The sequence below is a fragment of the Saccopteryx leptura genome, chromosome 1, assembly GCF_036850995.1.
Source record: "Saccopteryx leptura isolate mSacLep1 chromosome 1, mSacLep1_pri_phased_curated, whole genome shotgun sequence".
Classification (NCBI taxonomy): domain Eukaryota; kingdom Metazoa; phylum Chordata; class Mammalia; order Chiroptera; family Emballonuridae; genus Saccopteryx; species Saccopteryx leptura.
The window spans coordinates 369,574,921-369,588,317 of NC_089503.1; positions in this window are offsets into that span (position 1 = coordinate 369,574,921).

Sequence of the window (13,397 nt, forward strand, 5' to 3'; positions counted from 1 at the left end):
TCAACGATTCCTTTAGGCAGCACTTCTCAAATTTGGCTGCACAATACAATCTCTTGGGGAGATTTAAAAAATTTCCAGACCAGTAAATCAACATCTCTCTTGGGTAAGACCCTAGCACTTGGGTTTTTTTAAGTTCCCCAGGTGATTCCCTGAGCAGTCACTGTTTTATAGCCCTTCGTGGTGGCACCTTCCTCACAGCGTGCCTGAAACCACCTGGGCATCAGCGGCTTTACTTAAGCGTCACCCTTGAGTTCAGTGTACACACTTCCCAGGCCATGGCTAAGCCTTTCCAGGAGTGACTGCTTAGTTCACATCCTCCACTATTATGGAACGAGAGCAGAATAAGGACACCTTATCACGATGCTACCTCATTTCATTCTGCTGCAGACTTTTTGCTTTTCATATCTCTCTAATTTAATATTAGCATGGAAACATCAATCCTGTGGCCAGAGAAACATGGCAAAAGCTTTGTGAGGGTCAGTTGTCCATGAAGTAGACCTTAGGACCCTGTTTAACACACGAAATTTGTGAGTTACTTCTGCTATACTCAAATTTGAGAAACATTGATCAAAAGGCCAAAGCACGCAATGAAATTGAATCATTTTAGACTGTCAATATTGGAAATACTTTAAAATGTGTTTGTAAATTAACCAGGATCTTTTCCATTGGAAGTACTAGGAACTAAACTCAAAGTAGATTAAGCAACAACATAAAAAAAATCACAATAGTTTATTGGCTCATTCAGTGGATTGAAGTATGGCTTGATCCAGGTGCTCAAAAATATCACACTGCTTTTTCCAACAGCCGTTCAGCTCCGTGCTCTTTGCTGTGCACTGATTTTCAGCCTCTGTTTTCCAAGGGGCAGGAGAATGGCCATTAGATGTTCAGTTGTACATGGTCCCTAAATCACTATCATTGACACATAGAAATAAGTTTTTACTTCCAGCATCTTTATAACACATCTAACCAAAAGATGAGTTATCTCTGCAATTTGTCCTTGTGGATAGAAAGTTAGGGTCCCATGATTGGCCAGGCCTGGATCACATGACCACCTTGAGAAGGGTGGGCTGGCACTGCGAACGGCTGTCTGGCAAGAATAGCTGGGAGGAAGCACAGCTCATGCACAGAAGTAAAACAGTGCAGGAAATATTCTATGCCTACCATGGTATGTCAGTTGTGCCCCTCCTCCATGGTTCTCACTAAGAATATCATCACATAGGGCAGTGGTCGGCAAACTCATTAGTCAACAGAGCCAACTATCACCAGTACAATGACTGGAATTTCTTTTGAGAGACAATTTTTTTTTTCTGAAGTTGGAAACAGGGAGGCAGTCAGACAGACTCCTGCATGCACCCAACTGGGATCCACCTGGCATGCCCACCAGGGGGCAATGCTCTGCCCATCAGGGGCATCGTTCTGTTGCAACCAGAGCCATTCTAGTGCCTGAGGCAGAGGCCTCAGAGTCATCCTCACTGCCCAGGCCAACTTTGCTCCAATGGAGCCTTGGCTGCGGGAGGGGAAGAGAGAGACAGAGAAGAAGGAGAGGGGGGAGGGATGGAGAAGTAGATGGGTGCTTCTCCTGTGTGCCCTGGCCGGGATTTGAACCTGGGACTCCCACATGCCAGGCCAACGCTCTATCACTGAGCCAACCAGCCAGGGCCACCAAATTTTTTAAACTTAAATTATATAGGTAGATACATTGTTATTAATTTAATTAGGGTACTCCTAAACTGGCCTTTGCTAAAAAGGTCCTCAATCTGATTGAGGTACATTTGCTGAGGTCAACTCCTTCCAACTCTGCCATCCACACTCGTGTTGTATACTTGTTTCATCTATCTACTGTCGTGCACCCTCTCTATATGTCCAACCATCTCAACATATTTCTCAGTCCTCGACACTACATCTTCTTTCACTCCACAATGCTCCCTAAAATTCTTTTTTCTTTTTTTTACAGAGACAGAGAGAGAGTCAGAAAGAGGGATAGACAGGGACAGACAGACAGGAACGGAAAGATGAGAAGCATCAATCATTAGTTTTTCGTTGCACATTGCAACACCTTAGTTGTTCATTGACTGCTTTCTCATATGTGCCTTGACTGTGGGCCTACAGCAGACTGAGTAACCCCTTGCTCGAGCCAGTGACCTTGGGTCCAAGCTGGTGAGCTTTTGCTCAAACCAGATGAGCCTATGCTCAAGCTGGAGACCTCGGGGTCTCAAACCTGGGTCCTCGGCATCCCAGTCCAACGCTCTATCCACTGCGCCACCAGTTGGTCAGACATGCTCCCTAAAATTAACTTAATAAACTTTACTTAAAGTTTTAAGTCTTAGTTAAACTATAGGTATGTTGAATAAAACTTGATATCATACTTAATAACAATATTATTTATTGACAAAATTAAACTGTAAGGTATTCATAAAATTAAATCATGACAATGACTGACAAACACTAATGTAAACAATGGTCTTGCATCTCCTTGGAAAGTTTGGGTAAGTCAGGTTTGGATGTTGTTGTTTTTAATTTTAGGCACGATTCCAGGTTCTCATCATTAAGATGACTTCTCAATTTACTCTTGATAAGGTTCATGCTTGAAAATGATTGTTCACATGAATATGTAGACCCAAATAAGGAAAGAACAGCAAACGCTAGTTTTTCAGCTGATTCTATGAGTCAGGAGTACTATTCCAGGTGTTAAAAATCAACATATCTTCCTTCTCCAGGTCTTTCAAAGCAGACCACTGGTGCTGTGAACTAAGTTCACATTTGTTTTTCTTCAATATTTCTATATCAGCACAAAGATGTTCAAATTTTGAGCTTTACAACTCTTTGTTTTTTAAATCCAGCAATTGCATTTCAAAGTTGCCAATTTCAATATTAAAGGGAGAAAAATTTAATTTTGTTACAAGAGCATTAAGAGGTTTTTTAACAGAGGTTAAAATTCGCTTTGCTGTTTCTGAATTCCTGAAACCTGTTGAGAAAAGCTTCCCTCATATTTAAAAGTGTTGTTTTGAAAGAGCAAATGTCAATATCAGAATTATTTTCTTGGCGATGTTTCAATAGGCTTGGAAAGTTTCTCTTTCAAGATCTTGAGCAAAAAGACATAATTTGTTTTTGAATGAAATAACTTCTAACATTGAAAAAATTGTATTTTCTTTTGCCTGTAGTTTATGATTAAGCTGATTTGGATGAGACGTAATGTCTACCATGAAATAAAAGTTTTGGATCCACTGATTGTTCGTTAGTTCTGGATAGTGAACACCCTTCTCAAGGAGAAATGTTTTAATATCTGTTAATAAGGAAGCGAAATGTTTCAAAACGTTTCCTCTTGATAACCAACACACCTTGTTATGCAGAAGATCTGCATACTCACTCTCCATTTCAACTAAAAATTCTTTAAACTGACAATGACTAAGAGCTTTAGCTATAATGGAGTTGATCATCTTAATCACCAATTCTATAACTTTGCAAATTTATTCTGGAAATGTCTGCACACAAAGCGCTTCTTGAGAAATGATGCAATGGTAAGCAAGTATCTCGTGATTAATTTTTTCTTTCAAAATAGCAACAAACCCATTTCTTATGCCAGTCTTACTAATCTCTTTTCGCCCCGTCTGTTGAAATTGAGACAATTTTACTGAGTGGAATATGATGTTTTTCAATGCACTCAAGTACAACATTTGCTATATACTCCCCATGTGTTTGACCTTTGAGTGGCAATTATCCTAAAAGTTCTTCTTTAGGACCTGTAGATGAAATAAATCATACAAAAAGTGAAACTTGCACTGTATCATTTATGTCACAAGACTCGTCAACTGCTATTAATAAAGCTGAAACCAATTTAAGATCTTCAACTTGCTGGTTGGTTATATTCAAAGACATTTTGACTGTTCTTTCACTGTTTTAGCAGATAATGGTAACTTTTTAATTTTTTTTAGAATATCTGCTTTGTTCTTAAGATCCCAAAATAGCTCTTTGGATACATTTCTACAACACCTTTTTATGTATTCACCATCTGTATATGGTTTTCCTCTCTTAGCAATCTCTTGACTAACCACAAAACGTGCAATATTAATATTGTTGGAAGATTGCATCCAGTAATTAAATACAGAACTTGATTTTTCTTGACTCTTCTGAAGTTCCTCAACCGCTTTCTTCCTTGCATCCCCGACAGGATATTTAGTACTAAATGACACGTGTTTAGTTGTAAAGTGTCTCTCCAAATTTGATTTCTTGTTATGCGCCAATTTTTCCTGACAGGATAGGTAGGAAGGCCATTTAAGTTTTGAATAAATGCAAAGTCTCGGACCATTCAACTTTAAATTCACGGTTTTCATCTTCCGTTTTTCTTTGCTTCTTTGTAGCCATGTCAGACAGGGCACCTAAAAAACTGTTTCATTTTATAATAATAAAGCCACCAATGCAAAATAATTAAAATTCTTAAATTGATGACAAAATACCTGTAGAATTTGTGGCTGGTTGGAAAAATTCAGGTAACTTTGTGCTTCAAGTAGGTACTTCTGTCACCCGCGCGATTTGCAGACGCGACTAGCACTAACCACTGCACAATGAGACTGCTGACTGCTGGTCACTCAACTTGTACATGAATCGCTTCTGCCTACCTGAGCTGCATATCCTGCAGCCCGCCCGCACCATGTTTCCCGGCGCCCAACCGACCGATACCCCCACGGGTACCTGCACGCCCCAACGTGGATAATTTGTGGAAGAGCCACACTCCAGGGGCCAAAGAGCCGCATGTGGTTCACGAGCCGCGGTTTGCCGACCACTGGGAGAACAAAACTACCTCAAATATGGCAATCAGTCACTATCAAACAATAAACATTATATAGTAAAATGTTATGAGTGAGTTTGTTCAACCCATAACTATACTTTCTCCATGCTATACCGTGATATATTAGATTGAATTTCTATTTATTTTAGAAATAGTTTTTATGGATAACATTGATATTCTCATCAGAATAATTCTTCAACCATTAATAAAAATATATGTTATGACATAAATACAGTAGAAACATGTTTTATTATTTTCTTATAATTTTGTAAATGTTCATACTTCATAACACATAAATTAACTGTGGATACATAATTACGAAGCAATTATTGCTATCCATCACTATCACTGCCACTCTGATCTAAAGCTCTTGCTTGGCCAGCTCTGCAGGGACACCCGTGTGACCCCCCATCACGACATTTCAACCCCTTCCCCTTAGTTTAGAGGTGGTCCTCATCCCAACTGTCACAGTTTCCCCTTCCCTCATAGATTCACCACGTTGACATCCCTAAAAGTATGACACCGCTTGTCTGAACTTTAATTAGGTAGAAAATATAGTATATCTATTCTTTTTATGTTTAGCTTTTTATGTTCCATTTATTTACCCATAGTATAGATCAGTTTGTTCATCCATGTTATTGTAGATAACTGTCCTTGCTTATATTTATTGCTGCATCGTAGTCCATTGTATAAATATATAGCAATTTGTTTAACCAATTTTTGATAAATGTTTGGATTTTTTTTCCAGTTTGAGGTTTTATGACCAATGCCGTCATGAGCATCCCTACGTGCATATCCTTATATACTTGAACATACATCAGGATCACATGGAAGGGTTGTTAAAACACAGATTTCTGTATGCCACCTCAGTTTCTGACTTAGGAGGCCTTGGGTGGGGCCCAGGCATTTCTATTTCTTCGAGTCCCCAGATGCTGCCAATACCGCTAGCTTGAGAAGCGCTGCTCTGTTCCTGGCTGTTCTGAGTTGCTCCATGGACCTACTTCAGATGTATCATCCAAGGGTCAATCAGAACTTCAGACTTCCAGACTTCACCCCAGATCTACTGAATCAGAATGTTAGTTCTAACAAGATTCCAAGGTGATTTGGATGCACATTAACATTTGAGAAAAATTGCTGTAGGTTAAATAGATCTTGAAGTGGAATTTCTTTCTGGGTCGTAGGTATACAGATTGTTTTCAACATGTCTAAATAATGTCAAACTGTTTTTATAGAAGAGTTACCATTTACATGTCAACCACCAGAAATATGTGTATATTTAGGTATTTTTCAAATTGCTAAGAAAAATCATAAAAGTTTACTTTTGTTTTTTTAATTTTTTTTTAAATTTTATTTATTCATTTTAGAGAGGAGAGAGAAGGGAGAGAGAGAGGAGAGAGAGACAGAGAGAGAAGGTGGGGAGGAGCTGGAAGCATCAACTCCCATACGTGCCTTGACCAGGCAAGCCCAGGGTTTCGAACCGGTGACCTCAGCGTTTCCAGGTTGATGCTTTATCCACTGCGCCACCACAGGTCAGGCCACAAACGTTTACTTTTGAACTTAAGTAAACCTTCCTCAAATATTTCTTATTTATCTATAAGACATTCTTTTTATTACCTTAAGTGGGTAAAAATGGTAAATTAACCTCTTAGCTATTCCATATATTCCCTCTTTTCAATTTAGAGACTACTCTGAGCTCTAAAGGATTTAAAAAACATAAAACCATAAAAAATTCAAAACAATTTTCAAATTCAAATGAATGATTTCTCTCCAACAGGTGACAAAGTGGTCGTAGCAATTTTTAAAATATTTGAAGTAATAAGTCAAGTTTTAATTCTAAAAAAAAATAGAAAGCTTATGACATACTTTTAACTTTAATATGGAATCTTTAAAACAGAGTAATGCGAACTTAACTTTTTGCCGTTTTCTTAAACTTTATATGGAGAGTGCTCAGTGGCCTTCAAGGGCCAACCTCAATGTTCAACTTTTATTGTATTAATCATTTGTGTTTATTTAAAATTTCCTTAATACAGAATACAATGTTTCTAATGGTATTAAAAGCTTGGTGGAGCAATCACCATCGCCTGACTCAATAGACATTTTTATTCTTTTAGTCTAGATATACAATTCAGATGTAATGAGTGTCAATAGGCTTTTGCAATCCTCTGTGAGAACGTTATTAGAATAACATGTACGACGGTGGGAAAAAACATCATTGTAAAGAGAACGTGAGCATTAAGGAAATAAAAAACACGAACTACTTCTAATGTTCTACATAATCTTAAATGTGTTCTAAAATATGCTTAATGCAATAAGGCAATATGAAAAGCCCATTCAAAATATTTTGTGTATTTAAATGTAGATTCATTTAATGTCTTTTTAATTGTACTAATAATATTACAGTGGTTCCCAGACTAATTAAAGGATAATTTAGTGTAGGACAATAGCTAAAATAGTATATCTCTTTTACAATATAATCACTTATGCTAATGCACTATAAATTGAAATGGCAATAATATTGGAGACAAAATTAAGCTTGCAAGAGAACTCTGTAATAGCTTAATATAACAATACCAGTCCACATTATAGATATTAAAGGAAAATTTTGCTAATAATTGTTTCATTTCATTTATTTGCTCATTCAAGTGTTAGCACCTCACCACTACCACCTCCCTGTGGTAAAAATTCTAGTTCATAAAAGCTCATTGGTGTTGTCTATTAAGTTGATAGATTTTTTTTTAATGTACATTGGCTTCTCAAAGATTAAGTTTCAGTCTAACCAAGGGCAGTACAGTAACCACCTAGTTGATCATTATCATGGTTAATTGTACACCAAGAACTATGTACGCTCTGGCCATCCCCAAGGATGTGTTTGACTTTAGGGTAGGACTGGACTAACTCAACAGAATCACCAACTTCCCATCACATGTTGTGAAGCACAAGTCATCTTACATTCTTTTCATGATTATTAAGCTTGACCTAAATTTAAGACACTCACTCACTCAGCTGTGTCCTCACCTCCTGACTTGCACTACCCAGATTACGACCAATAACCATTACCCACCTGACTCCAAGTTCTTTCCAAACCTCTGTGTCTTACTGATTAGTGTTATAAGTACCATGACAACTCTAGGGTGTTTAACACTTGTTGTATACAATCACTATTATCTACAGAATGAGGGTGTCCCATCCGTGCCTCTACATGTACTGTCTGCTGCAACTGGCCCTTATCCAGGACAGAGTAGTGACCTTTTTCAGGCCCCTCCCAAATTCAGGTGCCCCATTCTTACACGGAATGATGTGAGGGGTAGCATAATGTTCTGACTTCTCACATACATCTTTCTTACCAGGTTCTTATGTTCATGAAACTTTCACCATGAGACAATTTATTACAGTTGAGGCATTGGCTCCAGAGAGTCCTTATGGAAAGTACATTACCAGGAAGCAGAGCACCAGTGTGTAGCCCTCAAACATCTTTTTGTTATGTGTATATAAGTTCATGCTAAGACAGAATGAAACACAACACAGAATTGATCACAATAAGAAAGTATGAATTTGGGAACCAGTGGCACTCTCATCATAATTGGTACGGATTAAATCCTAACATCTCATAATCAAGTCTTCTAAAATTCTGCCAAACCTCACCTTATTATTGTATCATTTTTTCTTCTATTTTGAAGTAGAGTGACAATTGCAGTCCAATTGACCTTACTTAAAAACAATTACCAGGAGAAAGGATTAGGAAGTACAAATCAGTAGTTACAAAATAGTCACAGAGATGTAAAGTATAGCATAGAGAATATAGTCAATAATATTGTGGTACCAGGTAGAAACCAATACAAAATAATATTAAAGGTAAACTGTATTTGAAAAATTAAAATTAAAAGACACAAAGTTAATAAAAAAAAAAAATTCCCATGACTTAGGAGGAAGTACATGCCTCACCTGTGTCCTTTGTAAGTACTTTCTGTTCCTAATAGCACTCATTTGGGACAAAAAGGTGTCTTTTCTCAGGCTGATTACTAAATTGTGGTGTTCCATTCCAGCATGCTGTGTTCTGAGAGCTACCATGAGGTGGGGCCGATTTATGGGTCTCTTTTACCAGTCACTATGTTACAAGGACCTATCATTGCTCCCATAGGTCCTTGTTAACATATATATTCTGAGGAAGAGGAGAAGGAGCAACAGAGCATAGAATTTCATAACATATATTTGAATGTGATTATAATTTAGCTAATGGTAAAGTATGAGACACAAAGCAGATATTTAGATGGGAATAAGAACTTATGCCAGAGCTTATGGCACCGTCCAGACTGGCCTCTTCTCTAGGGAGGTTCCTGATAACGATGGAGAGTTTTATGAAGCCCTGAAAAGTTTGGTGGGTGGGATAAGGAGCCCCCTAAAGGGAAAATATTAATAGAATACTAATAGACCCAATTTCACCACTCGTTTATACATATTAACATAGGAATACACATACCTTACAAAATGAGGTGCCCCTTGAACTGGACTGGGAAGTTTTAATAGTTAGAAAAAATCCCTCCTGGTGGGTTGACAAATCCCAGAAGGCTAAAAAGGCCAGAAAAACCTTCAATCCAGCTTTACCATTATAGAGCTTTGGTGAAAGAATTCCTAAAGTAAAAAGTAAAGAGTGAATAAATAAATAAATAAATATCTTTGTTCTTCCCATTCTCACCTGGAACACTGCACTCACACCCCTAATCCCAAGAACCTAAACATCTTGAGGATCAACCTAAGCAGTTTTTGTAGCTTCAAAATTATTACTAATATTTCTATTACATGTGTGATTATATGCAGGTATGGGAAGGCAGGAAGTTAGTTTGATTTAATATCTGTATCATGTTAGAGTGCATTGCATTCAAATATACCAGACAAAGAGTAATAAACTAAATATTGTTCTCTTAAGAAGTAGCATTCCTCATCCTGGTAATCAATGGACCACCACATTATAATTAAAGATTCATTTGTCTACAATCTTATTAATGTAGTCAGTTTGATAAGAAAGTTCAAACTTCAGAACCTGAAATGGTGAGTTATAAAAGATGTCACACAAGTGAGACAATTCATAAGATCAAAGAAATTTCTATTTTTAATAAAATATGTCAGTCCATAATTCACTCATTATTTTTTCAAATGCCAAGACATAGAGCAATTTAACCCTAACTTTAATAAAGTCTGAAAGTTAAATATTGAGTATGTTTTATGAAATATATGAGAGATAACAACCACCTAACAAATACTGGATGACTACCAAATGAATTTTTTTATACTGAATTTATTGGGGTCACACTGGTTACCATAATTATATGGGTTTCAGGTGCCCAGTTCTTTCACAGATCTCTGCACCTCCTCCAGTCTTCTTCCATCACCATCTTCCATCACCATCTATCCTCCTTATACCCTCCTCCACTTTCTCCCCATGAATATATTCAATATTTCTTTAAAAAAAAACAACCCACAAGAACTAGCAGTCTATACTGACTTCATGCAAAAAAAAAAAAATGAATTGTAATGAATTATTTTATAAAAGTAAAATACAAAGGGAAAGGTCAAGACAACCAGTAAACAATCTCAAATTGTTCTTGACAGATTTCCTTGCAAGGAGATAAAATGGTTGGTCCATGTTAGAAGAGTCACATCTGAGGTATTTTTCTTCTCATAAAGAATAATGATCTGGTTAATCATTTATAAAGGAGGATCATAGAATTCATATAGGTAGATGGAAAGTCCCTAAGCTGGTGGAAAGGCGGAGCTGAATTTGCCTTGGTGCCTTCTCTGTACTCCAGATGCCACCAGGGAAGACTGTCCATGCAGAGCCCCTGCTGACTGTCATCCCAGCCCAGCCAGCAAACACAGCCTCAGCAATACAGCTCTTGTGGCAGGACATTGCCAGTGCTACTTTCTTTTTAAAAATTTTATATTGAATTCATTGGGGTGACATTGGTTAACAAAATGATACCGGTTTCAGGTGTACAAGTCTATAACACATCATCTGTATATTGTATTGTGTGTTCACCACCCCAAGTCAAGTCTCCTTCCATCACCATTTACCCTCCCTTGTTGGAAACCAGAAGAGGTCTTTGACATAAACTCTGTGGGTCTTTGACATAAACTATGCAGGTCTTTGACATAAACTATGCGGGGCAGTTATTGGGGTTTAGAAATCTGAGAAAAATGAGCTTACTAAGTGTGCAGTCAGCATCTAGGAATACCAGTGTTACGGCCTGAGTTCTGTGACAGGGGAGGGGGAGCACCAGTAACGCCTGACACAGTGAGGCAGTGATTGCCGACCCTCAGCTGGTGCCCTAGTCTAAGGAGCAGTTTAGCCAAATTCAGACCAAACTGATAGGAAGATATGCTCCCTCAGCGTGAGTCCAACCCGGCCCTCTCTGTGCCATGTGATCACAGGCTGGCAGTGCTTGCTGCCAAGGTTATTGAACATCATTGCCTAACCTGTCTTTTAGTAGTCAGTGTACCTTATCAGCCGGTGGTTGTAGGTACCTACAATCCTCTATGCTTCGCTACCTGGGCACAATGAAGTGGATTAAGGAATGGAGAAGTGACTACTTACAAAGGCCCCTGAATGGATTAGAACGTGTTATTTTCCTGTGCACATGGCTTAGGCCACTTTGAACACATAGTTCCTATAATGCCATGGACTTGTCAGATCTCTCATGCCTGACCTCGGAGCACTCCGCAAGCAGCGTACTTTCTGTTTTGTAAAGATGGAATGGGTGGAGCACCATATAGTGAAATAGAAGCTAGAGTGTACAGCTCCTCTAAGGGGAACTTATAGATAGAGTTGTTGCTCGCATAATTCAAGTTACCAAAAAAATAAACAAACCGATAAATAAATAAAGTTGTGCTGGGGGAAATGAGATTAAAAACTGAGTCATTTATATTAGCTGTCTAGTAGAACCAAATTCATAGAGTAACTCTCTAACACTCCACTGTGTTGGTCTTTGTACATGTAAATCAATTGTTTCCTTAAGCTTATTTTATTCTATGTACAATCACATAAGTTTATAGAAAGACAATTGCTGACCCACCTTATCCAGAGAACAATTATTAGACTCCAAAATATGAGAGAGTCATAAGTATAATAGAGTTCAGAGACAATTCAAAAGGAAATGTATAGAGCAGGAGAGAGAGTCATTACTCACAGTTACATTTCTAAGAAGCTAGATCACATATATATGCATATATTATATATATATATCATATATATATATCATATATATATATATATATATATATCTCCATCCAGCTCACAAAGATTTTCTGCAGTCTGATTACGTGCCCAGTTCTATTGTAAGCTTTGAGAATAGAACAGTGAAAGGGAAGACACAGTTCCCTGGTTCCAAACCAGAACGCTCCAGGATTAAAGTGATCACAGGAGAAGGCAGCAAAGAAGCTGGAAAAGGAGCAGCCAGTGAGGCAGCAGCAAAACCAGGAAAGCATCGTATCACAGAATCAAAGAAAACAAAGGGCAGCACAAAGGAGGGGTGCTCACTGGTTAGAAAGCCTTTGAGCAGGGGTGCAGTGAAGGGAGCCCATTTGGTCTGGCAGCACAGAGCCGCTGGTGACTATGGTTAGCCCGCCCTGAACGGAAATGTGAATAAAGAAGCCTGCGTTGCAGGGCGTGACAAGAAAATGTGAGGTAAGCAGGTGGGTATGGCTACTACAGACGATTTTTTCCCCCCGTTAGTTTTGTAGTGAATGAAAAGTAAAGAAAGGAGAGACAGTGGCAGGGAAATATAGGTGAATGAAGAAAGTTTTAAAATTGCAAATAACTTAGCAAGCTACCCGTTGATGGAAAAGAGATGGTGTAAAGCAGGGGTCTCAAACTCAACTCAGCATGTGAGCCGCAGAGCAAGATCACAGCCATTCGACGGGCCGCACTAGGTCTACAAAAGGCAACTGTTACGCAACACTTTTCTCACTGCAGTTGAAAACAAAAAAAAATCAGTACAACAAGCACAATCGTACATGCAGTTTACTCAGTGTCACAAAACGACCAGAAACTGTAGTTCGCATCACAACTGCTGTTAACTAACCTAATATCTAGCTAGGATGCTAGAGAAATGAAAAATACAAGTAGGCCCCTAGGCTTACTTAATTTTATCCAAAATATTTTGAACTTTGTGGATTAGTCTGCGGGCTGCACAAAATTGTTCGGCGGGCCGCATGCGGCCCGCGGGCCGCGAGTTTGAGACCCCTGGTGTAAAGGGAAAGATCAATAGTTGCTAGAAGAAAATCCTTAAAAACGTGAGCAGGGGCAGGACACTAAACACAGAATTGGGATTGGCCTCTCATGGATGCAGACACACCTCATTCTTAGTCATAAAAAGGCAGCCTTTGGGTACAGGCATGAGCAGACTGATCATTTCAGAAGTGGAAAGATGTGGGACATGTTACCTTTTTTAAAAAATAAACTTTGAAGAAATGTTTTCATGTAAGAATTGTGGTGTAGCCATTAAGAGGATGAAGAGAGCAAAGTGGTATGAAAAGTATAGCTCAGTTTTGTAGTCTTGTGCTTTTTTTCTGCAATATTCAGCCATGAAAGTGCAGAACATAGGTGTTTGGATCTCAT